Genomic DNA, 11276 nt, shown 5'->3' on the forward strand with positions numbered 1-11276 from the left:
GCTGGTAGACTGATCTATCCAGCACACATCTAGGTGGACACGCCCACCTGTGATGTCACAATGCTGCACATTTTCAAACCTGCTTGTAATGGCTAATCACACTCACACCTGGTGGTATGATATGCCTCCTTTAAAAAGTAGTAGGCTACATGCATGTTGATTAACATTTATTCCATAATTTCCGATTCCCTGCCAAATGACATAACAGACATCTGACTTAACGAACAAATCAAATGAACGAATCAAATGAACGAATCAAACAAACGAATCGTGATAGTGAACGGAATTGAAAGAACCGATTCCCAAAAAAGAATCGTTTTGCCTATCCCTATTCTCCAGCATTTTCTGCATGAACTCTATGTACTGGCTTTTCATTTTGGGCTTTTTCTCCAATGTTTTCCTGAGCGAAGCAGAGGCGCTTCATTGCTTCGTCCCTCTTGCTTGAAAGACGTTGTCTTGGTGAGCAAAATGGCAGAGGCGCTACCAAGCTGCAGTGTTGGATCCACGTATAAGAAAGCCCAACTGGATAGGATCACAGATGAGGACTTTACCAAAGCAGAGGAGTTCATAAAGGTCCTGGGGTCTCATTTATAAAACTGTGGGTGGGATCGTTACTAAAAATGTGCGTACGCCCAGAAGCCAAGTTTTGCGTGCGCCAAAAAATATTCGGATTTATAAAACACTGCGTACGCACACCTGTACGCAATCTTTGCTTTATAAATCACATACTGACTATAATTGTGCGCAGCTGAATCAGCTTCACGTTCCGCCCTCTACACGCCCCTTTTTAACCATAAATGGTCAATGCAAATGACCTCATGAATGCGATCTGCATATAAAAAAGACTCAGATGCCGGTATTATGTCTTGTTGGAAACAATGGCAGAAGTACTGAGAAAATCAAAAAAGCGAAATTTCACGGAGGTTGAAGTGGAGACACTTGTGGGTGAGATGGAGGCCCGAAAGGTAGTTTTGTTCGGCGGTCACGGGATTGGAATCGCCAACAACAAAAAGCAGAGTGAGTGGCAACATGTTGCTGCAGCAGTGAACTCTGTCAGTAGCACGGAGCGCACAGTCCCAGAATTAAAAAAGAAGTGGTCTGACATAGAGTTACATATTTTTATGTAGCCTACCAATAAATCGTTATGGTCCCTAAATACCCTCTCCCTCTGAATCCTGCATGGTCCGCCAGAAGTGCCATATGGTGCAGCATTACCACGGCGCTCACCTCTGTATTTATAGGGTTACGGTAATAAGACTGACGAGAACGCCTTGGATAATCAGTTTGTAATTACCCACGTAAAATCTTCTTGAACATAACCCCTTTTTAATGCCTGATTTGTCCATGAAAAGCATCAAGAGTAACGGACAACGATTGTGATGAGTGTGGCTTGGTTTTTCACACTTGGGATTTAATTGACATTTGATCATGTGTTTACAGTGTCACATAAAAATATTATGTTATTGACACATGTTGGACAGATGCTTTATTCCATGCAGTCGCGCCGTCAGTGGACAGTATGGAGTGACGGGATTAAATATAGAGAATTTCTTTTTATTTCTATTCTAAGGAGATATTTCTGGAGTTATAACTGAGAAATAACGCAGTGGATTTAAATTATTCTGATTAGGATTTAACGCATGATACGGGTTGAAATTAAATTGATGAAGGGCGATGATAAAACATAATCGTTCTTCTCACTCTGCAATTCTTCGGTCTGACTTCAGTTCACCACCACACCGTCTGTGTCGCCAATTCTCCTTTTCCTCCAAACCATGCGTACGCATGGGTCAGAGTTTGCTTAGGGCTGCGCACATTTTCCCGTCAAGTTGGTTTTTTATAGATCACAACCTTGGCGTGAAAAGTCACGCACGCAACTTTCAGCCCCGTTTTGTGCGTACGCAACGGTTATAAATGAGACCCCTGGACACTTCTACACTGTGTGCATCTAGTGAGAAAACCGCCACCTGTGGACCGATCCTTTTGATACTCATGAAACTGAAGGCCCACTTCACAGTTCAGGAAGGAGACTCTTTGTTTGTATCCGACATTAAACGGAAGGTTTTGACTGACCTATCTGGACGTTACCAGGAGGAAAAAATCCAACAGTTCCTCGAAGAGGGGACAGCGATGGACCCCAGGTTTAAAGCCAAATGTGTCGGGCACACCACCTGGGAACGTTTGCAGGAGGCAGCTGTAGCAACAAATGCTACAGAAGCAGATATACCAATCCCTGAGTCCCATGAGGACAGTGACACAAACGAGGAGGCTATGTATGAGAATCCTCGGGTTGAAGTCAGTCCACCACCACAACCCAAGAGTGCCTTGGAGGAGCAATTTGCCGAGGAGGAACAAGAGCGACGGATCATCCATATGAATAACTCCAACAGCAGCATTCAGCAGAGAGTACGTGAGGAAGTCCAGCTCTACAGAAGCCTGCCTATGATTTCTAAGGCAGAGGACCCAGTTCTCTGGTGGTGGACAAAGAGAGACCCCCTGCCCCTGCTAGCGGAAATCTCTCATTACTTACCTTACCGTTCAAGCGTCTTCCACCCCTTCAGACAGGGTGTGTTCCACTGCTGGGGACACCATCAGCCAGGAGCATTTGAGGATCATGCCTGACAAGGCAGACATGTTAATTTTTCTGCAAAGAAATACCTGTTAATTTATGAGCTGATATTTTATTTCCTTTTGAGTGACACAGCATATTATTTTTTTTAATTTATATACATTAGGACATTTTATTTTTCATTTGGTGCTGCTGAAATATTCTTTCTTATTGTTAGTTTTATGTCATTTCAAAGTGGCCTATTACATTAATCATGTTTATTGAAGGCTAGAAACGTTTTTGTTATTGTTAAACAATAAAAGAAATACCAGTTCTGTTAAAAACATATTGTCGCGTCCTCTTTTCCACCAAATAATCGAAAAGTATCGATAGTGGTATCAATAAAGACTTGGATCGGTAAGGAGGAGTATCGATAAAGGTATCGATATCAATAAATATTAACAATCCCCAACCCTAGGAGGAAATGCCACCCCGTGGTCTTCTTTGTATCTGGATCCCTGGGTTATCCATCTCTCTTGAAGGCTGTACACCACAAGCTGTATCTTAATAAGCAAGGCCTAGTAGGTAGCCTTTCCCTTCAGCACATTCCATTTCAAGGAGGTCCCCCAGTTCTCTGAGCTTGGTGTTTTCTTTGTTGGTATGTTTTGGAATATCATCATTTAAGCAGTGCCTTTCATATGACTTCTGGAGTCCCATTACAGTCCTCAAGACGTTGCCACACCATGTTGAGACCTGCAAGGGGATCGAAAACGTGCACTGAACAAATTATCTTTGCTTGTTCTGAGTCATCTCCTAGCCATTTGACCATCAACTTCAATTCTTCTCTGGCTGTCAAGTTCAAGTTCTGGGTGACACTCACAAAATAAGCTTTCTATGACCAGTAATGGTCAGGTGATCATTAAACTCGAGAAGGCCAGAGATGAAAAGTTCTCTGCGCATGTGGTATTTAGCAAGGGCTTTGTGGTTTTCAGGTGCAAAAATCTCTGCCAGTATTGGTAGACTGCAGATAATTCTTAGATTGTCTTTTGCTTGCTTCTTCTTCCTTGAACTCAGTGTCTCTCAAACTCACGCATTCTCGGCTTTCATAAGTAGGTGGTTCGGCGTACGGATTAATGAGTGATCTGTGGGATTCCATTGACATCTGTTTCAATGGAGGTTCTTTGTGGAACAACTCTGAGTGCTGCTGAATGTAGCTAGCCTACTTGTAATATCGACTAGGTTGAGGGGCTTTTCAAAAATGTGTGGTCCTGAGTGGCTCTCTCCACTTCGTTGTCCTCTTTTCGTAGGCTGCAGCTTCACTTTCAGTGGTGGCAGCAGCCCTTTTGCGTCAAAGAATTTGACGACTAGCATCCAGGCTAGATTTCTGTAGCATTACGCTAACTTCTTCTTCAGGGAAAGCCACTTTAGCTTGGGTAGCCCTTGCCCTTGCACAGGGTCTGACAGTTGAAGAAACTGTTGACCCGGACCCAGTGCCGCTGCTAGCTATTTTGGGGCCCTAAGCATAACTCCTTTATGGCGTTATGCTCCTTTACACAGTTCACAGAACAGCCAAAACATACATGCAGTACACACAAGTACTGGAATGTCCAAAATCTTTTAAATTAAATAGTTATCCATAAATACAAACTTAAAACCAGAAGTATACAAGTAAGAAAAATTCTTCTATGAAGCAAAGATTTACAAGCAGAAACTATTTACACAAATATTTACACACTTTTTTTTTTTTTTGGGGGGGCCCTCAGGACTTGAGGCCCTACGCGCAGCGCGTAGTGCGCGTTATGGGAGCGGCGGCACTGCCCGGACCCTCTGCTGGACTGATGGAAGGATCTCCAGGATTTCATGGATAACTTTGACTTAGCATCACGTTTGGGGGCCTCATGGTCCTCAGTTTCCTGATATCCATATTTTGTCTTTCTCTCTTTTGCTAACTGCATCTTGCAACTGCATGGAGGCATCGTCATACTGGTTAATATTCAATTCAGCCCAGGGGCGGACAGGCCATCGGGAGGTTCCCCGAACGGCCGGACGATTTCAGGCCGAGCCGGCCGGCCGTAATTCTTTTAGATTTTTTTTATTATTATTATTATCTTTTTTTTTTTAAATATATTTATATATATATTTTTATTGTAAAAGATGAAGGGAAAAAAATGAAAAAGTTAAGTAAGCCGTGATTTGGGGTGGCCTGCTGCCGGATATTTGCTTACAGCGCGAAACGGAGCTCTTGCCTGACGGTGAAACGGGGCCGATGTATTACTGTCAATTTAGAGGGGGGAGCACCCCCACAGTGTATGGGGGCAAAGCGAGCGGCCAAAGCGAGCGGCCGAACGGCCCCTCCCAACTTGGACTGCTCCGCGGTCTGTCTTTTCTGATTGGCTCAGCCTGACACACAACCGGGTCACTTACTTCTCGTTGATCTCACTGGAGTTACACAGAAATGCGAAAAAGAAAAAAGGTGGTGGAGAGGAAAAAGAATTGGGTGGCGCTCAGAAGTTGAGGTGGAAAAGGAAAAAAATGTTAGAGCAAGACGCAGCCAAATGTGCTAAATTAACCGACCTTTTCCGTGGAAAAGCCAAGGTTGACGGCGACGCCCCTTTCAGCGAGACCAATGGTGAGGCGGGAACAGGTCACAGCAGCATAGCTATGACAGGTGCACTAGCGAGCATGTTTGGCAATATAATAATGACTTAAACTAATTATGGAAGTACCAGAGACGTCGGAGAACTATTCGGCGTCATCCTGGACAACACCCTCTCATTCGCATCCCGTATTCACAAAATCAACCGGACTGCAATCTTCCACCTCCGCAACATCGCCAGACTCCACCCATCACTGACCCAATCCAGCACTGAAATCCTAGTTCACTCATTTGTCACATCACGCATAGACTACTGCAACGCCCTCCTCACCGGACTCCCCACCAAACTCATCAACAGACTGCAGATCATTCAGAACTCAGCCGCCCGGATCATCACCCGCACCAAATCATCTGACCACATCACCCCGGTCCTCATCCAACTTCACTGGCTCCCAGTACACTACCGCATCCAATACAAAACCCTACTCCTCACCTACAAAGCTCTCCACAACTTAGCCCCCAGTTACCTCTGTGACCTCCTCCAAGAATACAATCCCTCCCGCTCCCTCCGCTCAACCTCTGCTGGACTACTATGTATCCCCACATCACGACTCATTACAATGGGTGCCCGGTCATTCAGCTGTTCAGCACCAAGGCTCTGGAACTCCCTCCCCCCACACATAAAACAGTCTGACACAATTACAACCTTCAAGTCACAACTCAAAACTCACCTGACAACCTCAACCTCACCTCGCACACAACGTCTAACTGATCACTGTCTTGATTGACAGATACTCCAGAAAGTATAGAGAAGAGACCCGCCAGGCGGACTCGTGGAGCTAACGTTATCGTTAGCAGTGACTCCGTCAAGGCAATCCTGTCGGCAGCACCACTTGCGAGGCAGGTTGCGGTCAGTACCCTGCCTCGCAAGTCTTTTTCGGGGGTAAAAACGCTAGTCATAGGTGACTCTGTTACACGTAAAGTTAGGCTACACTCGCCAGCGAAAGTTATTTGCCTACCTGGGGCCAGGGCTCCCGACATTGAAGCTAAACTTAGGGTGCTCACATGCGGTCGGACCTCATACGGAGTCAGATTAGATGCACCAAACACCGACACTAGTTTCGACAACATTGTAGTCCATGTCGGCACCAACGATGCTAGGACAAGACAAACTGAGGTCACAAAAAGCAACATAGCTAGGCTTTGTGACTTCGCCAGAAAGATGTGTCGGCATCGATTAATTCTCTCTGGCCCTCTGCCCGATAAGGGTAATGATGAGCGTTATAGTAGATTATTGTCTCTAAATCGCTGGCTGGCCCTATATAGCTCAGAGCAGGGCTTTGGTTTCATAGATAACTGGCCCTCCCTGTGGGGTCGCCCTGGTGTGCTCATGAGAGACGGCCTACACCCTACTGGGTTAGGCGCCTCAATTATGTCAAAAAACATAGATAGATGTCTTAGTCAGGCGTGACTCATCCACACAGTTTAGTAAACCTGCTAGCAACATGATAGTCTACGTTGCAGAGTCCAGAACAGAGTCTAGAACAGCAGATGGGTTAGCTGAACCAGGATCTATTGCACCAATTGTTTCAGAGCCGAGTGTTAACCAGACTCCCTCTGTAACTAACGCTGTACCTATATGTACGGTGGTGCAAAACTGCATGTCAAACGGCATGTCAAACCGCATGTTAAATCGCATGTCAAATCGCATGGTAAATCGCATGATGCATGACGCAACGCATGAAATTAACGCTGTACCTATGTGTACAGTCGTGCAAAATCGCATGTTAAATCGCATGACAGAGCTGAGTGTTAACCACACTCCCTCTGAAATTAACGCTGTACCTAGTACAGGCGTGCAAAATCGCATGGCAAATCGCATGATAAACCGCACGTCAAATCAAATACTAACAACTAACCGGACTCCCCCTGAAATTAACACTGTACCTATATGTACGGTGGTGCGGCCCCGCTCTGTCTCGAGGTGTAAAACCCGCAGGCGAGGGCCGCGACCAGTATGTCCAACTCTGGCGATCCCACTGATCGCCTCAGAGCTGAGTGTTAACCAGACTCCCTCTGAAAATAACGCTGTACCTATATGTACGGTGGTGCGGCCTCGCGCTGTCTCGAGGTGTAAAACCCGCAGACGAGGGCCGCAACCAGTATGTCGAAACCGCGGTATCCCCTTGACCGCTTCAGAGCTGAGTGTTAACTGGACTCCCTCTGAAAATAATAAAAAGGAAGCACTCAGAATAGGGTTCATGAACATAAGGTCGCTTTCATCGAAGGCGCTCTTGGTCCATGATCTAATTATTGATAAAAAGATCGACATACTGGGGCTTTGTGAAACCTGGTTAAAACCAGATGAGTTTCTAGCCCTAAACGAAGCTACTCCACCCCATTACGTTAGCACCCAAGTATCTAGAGAAGTTAAGAAAGGTGGTGGAGTAGCCCTGATATCTAATTCTAAGCTTAATTTAAAGCCAAAGAATAGATATATTTTCAGATCCTTTGAGGTGCTAGCGCTCTGCACCTCAGCTCCCCGAGAAGCAAAACGAGTTCCAGACTCTTTTGTTTTAGCTGTAGTATACCGTCCCCCAGGACCGTATTCAGTTTTTGTGGATGAGTTTTCTGACTTTGCAGCTGATTTGGCTACATATTCAGACAACATTTTGCTTATTGGGGATTTCAACATTCATGTGAATAACCCGTCTGATGCCCTTGCAAGGGCTTTTCTGTCCATTACAGATACTCTTGGCTTCAAACAGCTCGTCCAGCACCCAACCCACATCGGTGGAAACACGCTGGATCTCGTTCTGACCCGCGGTGTAGACATTTCACAGCTAGTGGTCTCTTCCTACACCTCAGCTTTATCAGACCACTTTTTGCTCACTTTCCAGGTGGTGGTATCCTGCCCCTGCGACGATCAGCAAGCTACTTTCAGCTGTCGCCGCATCACACCTGCAACCATTACAGCTATGGCAGATAAGTTATCTGGTTCACTTGCACCTCTCTGTAACTATAGTGGTTCTGTGGAGTGCCTTACTGATGACCTCAACATTGCCTTGTCTGTTGCCATTGATTCAGTTGCTCCGTACGTAACTAAAAAACGAACATTGAAAAAACCAGCTCCTTGGTTTAATGCAGAAACGCGCATTTTGAAGCGAAATTGCAGGATCCTTGAACGCAAGTGGCGCTCGACTAAACTTGAGGTCTTTCATCTTGCATGGCATAATAGTCTGATCACCTATAAGGGTGCGCTGACTATCACCAGGAACGCCTACTTTTCTAGTATCATTAATTTGAATAGAAATAATCCGAAGTTTCTTTTTGACACGGTGAGGAGTCTCACTCAGAAACAGAATCAGACCGTAGGCTCCTCGATCGTGGCAGGTGAATTTATGGATTTCTTTGAGAATAAGATTCAATCAATTAGAGAGGAAATTGATGCTTGCCGGGCGGCTAATCCTGCACATTCTGTGGGGCAGGATGGGGTTTTGCCAAGTAGGATGGTGAACTCTGACGCAACTCTTTTGGAGTTTAAGGCAATTTCCTTGGTGGAACTTGAAAGGGTGATAAAGGCCTCAAAGCCAACAACTTGTATGTTGGATCCGCTCCCTTCCAAGGTTCTTAAGGAACTTCTTCCAACGTTGGGGCCTGTTATCCTCTCGCTTATGAATCTTTCGTTTTCAACAGGAATTGTTCCTTCCAATTTCAAGGCTGCGGTGTTAAAACCGCTACTCAAAAAGCCTGGCCTAGATCCTGAAATAGTCAGGAACTATCGGCCTATATCGAATCTGCCCTTCTTGTCCAAGGTACAGGAAAGGATTGTAGCAAAGCAAATTGTTGATTATCTGATGAGGAATAATCTCTTTGAACCTTTCCAGTCGGGGTTCAGGAATTTCCACTCAACTGAAACTGCTATTACAAGAGTTGTAAATGACATCCTTCTTTTTTTGGATAAAAATACAAGCACAATGCTTGTGATGTTGGATCTGAGCGCTGCGTTTGATACGATTGACCATAGCACTCTTCTTCACCGTCTTGAACACTATGTTGGTTTCGGGGGTACGGCTCTTGGTTGGCTTGAATCGTACCTCACAGATAGAACCCAATTTGTGCTTCATGAGGGTGCAGAATCAAAGCATTGTAAATTGCGCTTTGGTGTACCACAAGGGTCGGTTCTTGGTCCATTGCTTTTTGCAATTTATATGCTTCCCCTCGGTGACGTTATCCGCGGCTTCGGAATTAGTTTCCATTGCTATGCGGATGACACCCAGCTCTACATTCCTGTAGATTCCGGGGACTCGGCCCAGATTCAAAGGGTTGAGTCCTGTCTGGCTGCTGTGAAGGGCTGGATGTCACAAAACTTCCTACAGCTTAATACTGGGAAGACATAGCTGATGATTATCGGCTCGAAGCGGGACCGGGAAAAGTTTGAGGATGTCTCTCTGTGGTTGGATGGCTTCGCCATCCCACAGAGCGCATCCGTCAGAAATCTTGGTGTCATGTTTGACCCTCAATTATGCTTTGATCAGCATATAAGAAGTATAACTAGAATTGCCTTTTACCATCTGAGAAACATTGCAAGAATCAGACCAATGTTATCTGCAGTGGATGCAGAGACACTGATTCATGCGTTTGTCTCGTCAAGACTGGACTATTGCAATGCACTGTTCTCGGGATTACCGAACTCTACCACAAAAGGTCTACAGCTGGTACACAATGCGGCAGCTAGATTGCTGACCAGAACGAGAAAGTTTGATCATATCACACCTGTTCTCGCCTCTTTGCACTGGCTTCCAATAACTTTCAGATCAGACTTTAAGGTGCTATTGCTAACCTATAAAGCCTTGCATGGACTATCTCCATCGTACCTGAAGGACCTGATCATTCCTTATAGTCCTTCTCGGTCTCTCCGGTCTTCGGGAGCCGGCCTTCTTTCATTGCCGAAGGTTAAAAAGAAATCGGCTGGACAGAGAGCGTTTGCCTATCGAGCCCCCTTTTTATGGAATAGGCTGCCATCAGCGATCAGGGAAGCTGACTCTGTGGAGCTATTCAAAGGGAAGCTCAAAACGCATCTCTACAATCTTGCATTTGGAGTGTGAAAACAATCAGATGCGAAGTGAAGACTACTCTGTTTGCTTGTGCTTTTGTTATTACATTATACATTCCCACTATGTACTTTTCCGTTCCAATTCACTATTCTGTTTGTTCTAGCGTGTTGCGGGTGCTGGACTGGATGCCTGGACTCTCCTCATGGATAATCGGCCAGAACCCCATCACCATTTTTTTTTAAATGTTGTACATGTATTTACCTGTGTGTCAATTGTGGCACCCATTGCACTCCTGACCATCCCTGGAAGAAGGGATCCCCTACACTGCGTTTCTTCTCAAGATTTCTTCCTTGCTGATTCAAGGGAGTTTTTTCTTGCCCGTGTGGGGGCATGGGTAAAGGGGGGTGTCACAAATATTTGGCCTGTTAAGCCCTTTGAGACTGTAATGGTGATTAAGGGCTATACAAATAAAATTGAATTGAATTGATTGTTTGTTTGTTTTGTAATATTTCCCATATTTGTGATCTTCACAATATTCTAAACACATGCACATCCCAACATTGACATGCAGTTGCAATGCACATACCCACGGATAAGGACTAGTTTTTATTATTTTACACCGTGGCAAAATTCTACTCACGCTATTCCCGCAGTCTCATAAAAGGCCTCTCCATCCCAAAGTCCCGGGCCAAATTTTTGTCCCAGTCCATCCCTGATTCAGCCTCATGGGACTTTTAGGTAAAAACGCTGTACTTTACCGTTTAAGGGTGAACAATATGACCTTATTTGATCCTACAGTCTGGGGAAGACAAGGTTAGTACTTGACCCTAGAGTCTGATACAACACTACACTAAATACAAACATTAAATACATACATTAAAAAAAAATCTCTCCAGTGTGCTCATGTTCCTAAGCATGCTCATGCCATGAAAAATCTTAGATCGTACTGCGATCAGGACATTTGTTTGTCTTCCTAGTGCTAATGGGTTAGACTTGATGAATGGGGTGAATTCCCAAGCAAGTTTCTTACCGGTAAAAGGATAGCTCACAAAGGATTGTTACTTAGTAATAATGT

The 11276-nt window shown here is 45.0% G+C and overlaps 1 pseudogene; it reads left to right on the plus strand.

Annotated features, from left to right (window-relative positions):
* Positions 1 to 6942: 6942 nt before the first annotated feature.
* LOC115558932 (uncharacterized) lies at positions 6943 to 10939 on the plus strand (annotated as a pseudogene).
* The last annotated feature ends 337 nt before the right edge of the window (positions 10940 to 11276 follow it).

The sequence above is a fragment of the Gadus morhua genome, chromosome 14 (genome assembly GCF_902167405.1).
Source record: "Gadus morhua chromosome 14, gadMor3.0, whole genome shotgun sequence".
NCBI lineage: Eukaryota > Metazoa > Chordata > Actinopteri > Gadiformes > Gadidae > Gadus > Gadus morhua.